Here is a 7,056-nt window from a genome sequence, read left to right on the forward strand (position 1 = left end):
TGTGTGTCTCTCTCTCCCTGTGTGTCTCTCTTTCCCTAAAAAAAAAAAGGGGAGAACTCTGGCACACTACCCCAAAAAATGTCAAGACAGAGAATTTGAATCCAAATTGTTCTTTGTTGTTTGGACTTTCTATGATATTTCCTACATAATAAAGAACAAACAAAAACGTTTCGACCAATTTGGTCTTAATCAATAGGACTGTCTAAACACAAGTGAGAGAACACAGATTAATAAAGAACAAATAAAGACAAAATTAATCATACAGAAAAGGGGAGGGAACCGTAAGTCACGCTATTCACATACCGGAAGTGACGTTACGGAATGACATCGTGGATCATGTGACATTTGGAACGCAAGCACCACTTGCGTTCCACCTCCCCACTTCCTGGTATACGATTACCGGAAGTGACAGAGACCAATTCCCTTATAAAAAACCCACCTGTAGCCGCACACATTCACTGCGAGACACCAGGAGCCGGCCCCTCACACACGCAGTACTTTGGTGAGTTACTTGGAGGTGCGATACAGTGACTTACCGCTGGATCTCACTGTTTTTCTTATTTCTTTATGCAGCTATTCACTCGTTATGGGCTTTCTTTTCCCTTGCCTAGCGGCGGTCTAAATAAGGTATGCCTTGGTCTATTATACTTATTTCCTTGATCTCACATAGAGATTCTTATGTCTTTTCCTTACATGAGACTTTCATCTGGACCCTGCTCCAAACGTGCAGTCTCAAATTATTTGTTATACATTCGTCCCACTATAGTGGGTTTCCTCCTTATAGCCATTCATTTAATGAGATACAGGTATGTTAATAAGACCAAGAATACGCTGACTGCATATACCCACACTATTTAGTACAATGTCTACCTCTCCGCTTTCTATAGCTTACCTACCTGGTTACCTTCTCAGTGGTACACTCTTGATTTTATTAGTGCCAAACGCGTCATTTGGGGACAGATTTATGGGCTTTCCTTTCCCTTGCCTTATGGCGATCTAAAGAAGGTATGCCTTGGTCTTTTAAGCTTACTTTTTTGATCTCACATAGAGATTCTAATGTCTGCATATACCCACACTATTCAGTATAATGTCTGCCTTTCCACTTTCTATAGATTACCTACCTGGGTACCTTTACAGTGGTACACTTTCGATTTGAATAGTCCCACATGTGTCATTGTGGACAGATTTAATACTCTTTGGCCATTAGCTAAATAACCTGATACACAGATATGTTAATCCTATTATATCTATACGTTACCAATTATCAGTATTAGTATGCATATACTAATTATTGCATTTGCCTTATTAGGATTCAGTGGCACACAGTCTCCCTTTTTCCCTTATGTGAAGATTACTTTTAGTGATATTCACCCAACGTGGGCATTCATTCGATATCTTTGACCCATATTTTAAAGTATACGGTTGTATTTTTTATTGTTGAGTGGACTCGGACTGTAAACGTCCGGATCCGCGCGGTTTCAGCGGGATTCCGGCTGCATGATCCGGAATCGGCAATAATAAAAATGGAAAAAAACAATAAATAAATGAGCGTTTCATACTTACCGAGACTGTCATGGTGGCACACTTGCTTCCGGGTCGCGCTTTCACTTCCTCTGCTGTGCACACAATCCCACAGCTTTCCGTGTTTTCCCCGCCAACCGGCCGTCCTCTCAGCTGTAATTGGTTCCTGGCTGCCGCGCCCCAAGCCTGTAACAGTGTCTGCCGTGCAGTCATCGCTTATCGCGGTCAGTACTACGCTGCACTCAGAGCAGGCAGCTGTGCTCTATGGCTACTCGCTGTGACATGTTGCAGAGCTGGCTGTGTCTTTGCTGGATCTCGTGTGGATTACGTCGGAGCTGCAGGGCTGTGTTGGGATAATAAAGTGGTGAAGGAGGAGGCTGCGTGTGTAATTTATTCCAAATAAAGGATTTCTCTGTGTCTTGTTTATTTACTGTAATTTACAGGTTTGTGATGAGAGTATCTCACAGACGCCCGTGCGATCACAAACCTGTGGTTTAATAACAGCCATGCGCTGTTATTAACCCCTGCTATTACCTTGATTGCCACCGCACCAGGGCAATCAAGATGAGCCGATATCGCACCGGAATAGCCACATCTAATAGATGCGGCTATACCGGGCGGCTGCGGGCTGAGGATATACCAGCCCCCAGCCGGCGTTCTCATGGCTGGGAATGAAAATTGGGGGGGACCACACGTCATTTTTTTTTTTATTATTATTATTTAAATATATATAAAAAAAAAACACTCATGCGGTTTATCTTAGGCAGTAGTCACATCGTGGGACTCCCACAAGTGTGACATCGCAGCATAGCCACACACACATCTGACAGGAGCGTGCATGTGTTTCTAGGTACATGTACTCTCATGTTCAGACAGTGGCAGGCTGTGCGGTATGATGTCATGTCAGACCCGCACGAGTCTGACATTGCATCACCCGCACACGTCTGAGGGCTCTTGTACACTTGCGTACCGCTTCCGGCACTGAGGAGGGGAGGGGCTGGAGCGAGCTGCGGAGGAGACAATGTCACAGCCCCTCAGTCAGTGTCTACACTCAGAGCGGGCAGCCGTGCTTTACGGCTGCTAGCTGTGAGATGTAGCAGAGCCGGATGTGTCGCCATGGGACGTGTGGATTACGCCGGAGGGTGTTGGGGTAATAAAATGGTGAACGAGGCCGCGTTTGTACTTTATTGTAAATAAAGGATTTCTCTGTGTGTTTATTTACATTCATTTGCAGGTTTGTGATGCGGGTATCTCACAGACGCCCGTGCGATCACAAATCTATTACCCCCGACTGGCACCACATCACGCTGCCGGGAAGAGCCGCTAATGTACCGGTATAGCCGCATGTAATACATGCGGCTATACCGGGCGGCTGCGGGCTGAAATACCAGCCCCCGGCCGGCATTACCATGGCTGGGGATGAAAATTAGGGGGGACCGCACGTCAGGTTTTTTAATTATTTATTTAATTAATATTAAAAAAAAGAAGCCGGAGTCACACTTGCGACGGACACACTGTTTTCCCCGCCCACTGGCCATCCTGCCGCCTGTGATTGATTGCAGTTAGCTGACACGCTGCCACTCAGGGTGGGGGCGTGTCTAGCTGCAACCAACACGCGCCGGTGGGCGGGGAAAACAATGAATATTGAATTGTCGGCTCCGGAAGGTAACAGCGTGACCTGGAAGGAGTGTGCCGCCATGACAGTAACTCGGTGAGTATGCCGCGCTCGCTCCTAGCCCCTCCACAAATGTTTTTACCCTCCAGATTCTGGTCCCCATTGACTTATATGGGTACCGGATTCCGGAGCGGTTCGGATTCTTTTTTAAATCTGTTAGTGATCCGCCGGCCCCGGATTATTGACCGTTCGATCAGCTCTAGTATTTTTCTATTGATTGACAACATATTACTTATAATGGTCTGAAGGGCCTAAACAAATGTACTTGGATACATTCCTATGCAGACATATCTTTGCATATATAACTCAGTGATAAAAGACTGTCTTTTTACCTTGGTAGGTTTATTTGAATTCTCTGACGTATTCAGGAAAATAACGTTCCTGGCACTCACTGTGCTGCATCTCTGACCTTATACTCACCTTGTCCTGTTTCACGAAGGTAATTCACCATCACCGGCTAACACCCCCCCCCCTTTTTTTACATATAGTGAAAGGTGGAATCGCTTATTGCAGAACTTCTTACTGATATACATCACTATGCATTATCTTGAGCTAAGATGTGTAATTTGAACGGATATCTTTGAAAACATATGTTTTCTCCTCCAAGCAATTTTTCCCTCCCCCCTTTTTCTGTATGATTCATTTTGTCTTTATTAATCTGTGTTCTCTCACTTGTGTTTAGACAGTCCTATTGATGAAGACCAAATTGGTCGAAACTTTTTTGTTTGGACTTTCTATGATATTTCCTACATAATAAAGAACAATGTGGATTCAAATTCTGTCTTTTGACATTGTTTTGGGGTAGTGTGCTGGAGTTCTCCCTTTTTCTTGATATTTTTTTCTCCAGAGCACCTATAAGGTGAAGCAGGGTCCTAATCCTTTTACATATGTCTCTCCACCGTCATCAAAATACCTCACACATAAGCTTCTCATGCTAACAATGTCCTTTGTTCCTACAGCAACCAATCACAGCTCCTATTAATGACCTGTAGCTTGCAGCTCCATTGACTTTAATGGAGGCAGGGTTTTTGTAGAGTAATTGTTAAAGGGACTGTATTGTCTAATTTTTTTTTTTTTTGTAGGCCAAATCAGCAAACAATATAATCGTGTAACAACTATTTTCTTAATGTTTTTCAACTTTTAAATATGTAAAATAAAACTTTTATATTAAAAATACTTATAATTGCCAGTAGGGGGAGCATCTTCCTGTGTACACATCAAAAAGCTATAGTAATCCTTAGTAGAATTACGATAGCTGCAAATTTGGGCAGTCACTAGATGACATGCCTATTCTCCCCTTTTGGGTGTTACAGTGCACCTAAAAGGGGAGGAGGTGTATTTCATAGTAATGTGCCGCCATTTTCTGAGTGACTGTATATGAATTGTACAGCTCCACCCGGAAGTAAAGTGGAGACACATTTATACATACATATATACAGACTGCGGTCATCAATCTCCCGTGCGGGCGGCAGGCCCGCTCCCGTGCGGGAGATGAAGCAGCTGGAAATCAAAAGTGAACAGTAAAAAAAAAATAAAAAAGACATACTCGCCTGTCTGCAGACTCCCAGTGCCATGCCCGCTCACAGCTCCTCTTATGGTACCGCCACTCCGGCTGTGTGCCGGCTCCAAGGCTCGTCCTGGCGGAGGATCACCTGATGCAGTCACCTGACGCATCAGCTGATCGCAAGTCGCGCGGTGACGACAGCTTTTTACCGCCGGCTATCAGCTGATGCCGTCAGGAGATTATCAGCTAATCACTGGCAGCTCCTGCAGCGATCGGACAGGTGCCAGCACGTGTGTAGGGTTTTTTTTTTTTTTTTTTTTCCACTGATGCATCATCTGATTGTATAAACAGCTTTTATACAATCAGCTGATGTGTTATGTGATTCACGTCCTTGCTCCTGACACATCATCTGATCGGTATGCCTTCCAGCAAACCGATCAGTTGATATTGGACGGCGTGGGACCCTTGACCCAGGATTACTGCGGAGGGGGTTTCTTTATTTCAATAAAGATGGAGTCACTAATTGTGTTGTGTTTTATTTCTAATAAAAATATTTTTCTGTGTGTTGTGTTTTATTTTATCTTTACTAGAAATTCATGGTGGCCATGTCTAATATTGGCGTGACACCATGAATTTCGGGCTTAGGGCCAGCTGATAATATAAAGTTAGCCCTAACTCCGTTATTACCCAGTGAGCCACCCATCACCAGGGCAGCTGGAAGACTTTACATACAGCGCCAGAAGATGGCTCTTCTATGAAAGCGCCATTTTTTGGGGTGGCTGCGGACTGCAATTCACAGCGGGGGTGCCCAGAAAGCTTGGGCACTCTGCACTGCATTATCCAATCCCCAGCTGCCTAGTTGTACCTGGCTGGACTCAAAAATTGTGCGAAGCTCACGTCTTTGTTTTTATTTTAATTATTTCATGAAAGTCATGAAATAATTTTAAAAAAAAAGGGCTTCGCTATATTTTTGGTTCACAACCGGGTACAAATAGGCAGCTGGGGGTTGGGGGCAGCCTGTACCTGCCTGCTGTACCTGGCTAGCACACAAAAAGATGGTGAAGCCCATGTCATTTTTTTGGGGGGCAAAAAACTCCTGCATACAGTCCTGGATGGAGGATGCTGAGCCTTGTAGTTATGCAGCTGCTGTCTGCTCTACTGCATACACTATTTGATGAAGCATGCTGAGCCTTGTAGTTCTGCAGCTGCTGTCTGCTCTCCTGCATACACTATTAGATGGAGTATGCTGAGCCTTGGGGTTCTGCAGCTGCTGTCTGCTCTCCTGCATACACTAGTGGAGAATGAAGAACATATTGAAGAAGGAAATGTCAGACCTTTTATCTTTTTTTATTTTTTAAACAATCTTTAATGGCATTGTTCAATGATAAAAACGCAGTGAGCAAAAATGCAGCAAAAAAACGCGGTAAAAAATCATGTGTTGTTGCTGCGTTTTTTTGCAACAGGTGCTTTTTTGTACATTTTTTGCTACAAAAAACGCACAAAACAGCAACATAAAAAAGAAGCAGTGTGTGAACCTAGCCTTACTTTCAGTTACAGTTTAGTGATGAGGGGGTGTCATATAGACGCCTGCCATCAGTAAACTATGACTTATTGGCAACTATCGGCTGCTGCCTTTAACACCTTCATTACCTCGATTGCCACCGCATCACGGCAACGGGAAGACCCGTGAAAAGTCCGGCACTGTCGCATCTAATGGTTGCGGCAATTACGGGTGGCTGCTGGCTGATATTTTTAGGCTGGGGGGCTCCCCATAACGTGGGCCTCTCCAACCTGAGAATACCAGCCCCCAGCTGTGATGCTTTATCCTGGCTGGTTAGAAAAATTGGGGCGGATCGCACGCTGCTTTTGATAATTTTTTTGGTTTACTGTACGCTATGGACCCGCCCACCGGCGGCTGTGATTGGTTTGGTTGCACTGAGACAGCTGTCACTCAGCATTGGGGTGTGTCCGCCTGCAACCAATCACAGCCAACGGTGAGCAGGGAAGGAGTGAATAGGAGATGGAATAATGAGCCGGCTTTGGAAGATGAAAGCCACTGCCGTGAGAGCAGTGTGACAGCCGCCCGGTCATCGGTGAGTATGAAGCGCTTGCTACTACCCCTTTGGGGCAGATTCTGTTCCCCATAAACTTTATATGGGGAGTAGCATCCGGCCAGATACCGGGGATCAATCCTCTGCCGACCCACAGTCTGCGGGTGATTGGTCTGTCAGCCCTCAAAACCGCTGGGACCTGAGTAAAAGAATTGTCATGCAATTGTTTTAGCTGCGGGAATCACGCAGCAAAACATGCAGCTGTCAAAATCCGCATAGTGCGCACAGCATTTTTTTCCCATAGG

The sequence above is a fragment of the Anomaloglossus baeobatrachus genome, chromosome 5 (assembly GCF_048569485.1).
Source record: "Anomaloglossus baeobatrachus isolate aAnoBae1 chromosome 5, aAnoBae1.hap1, whole genome shotgun sequence".
NCBI lineage: Eukaryota > Metazoa > Chordata > Amphibia > Anura > Aromobatidae > Anomaloglossus > Anomaloglossus baeobatrachus.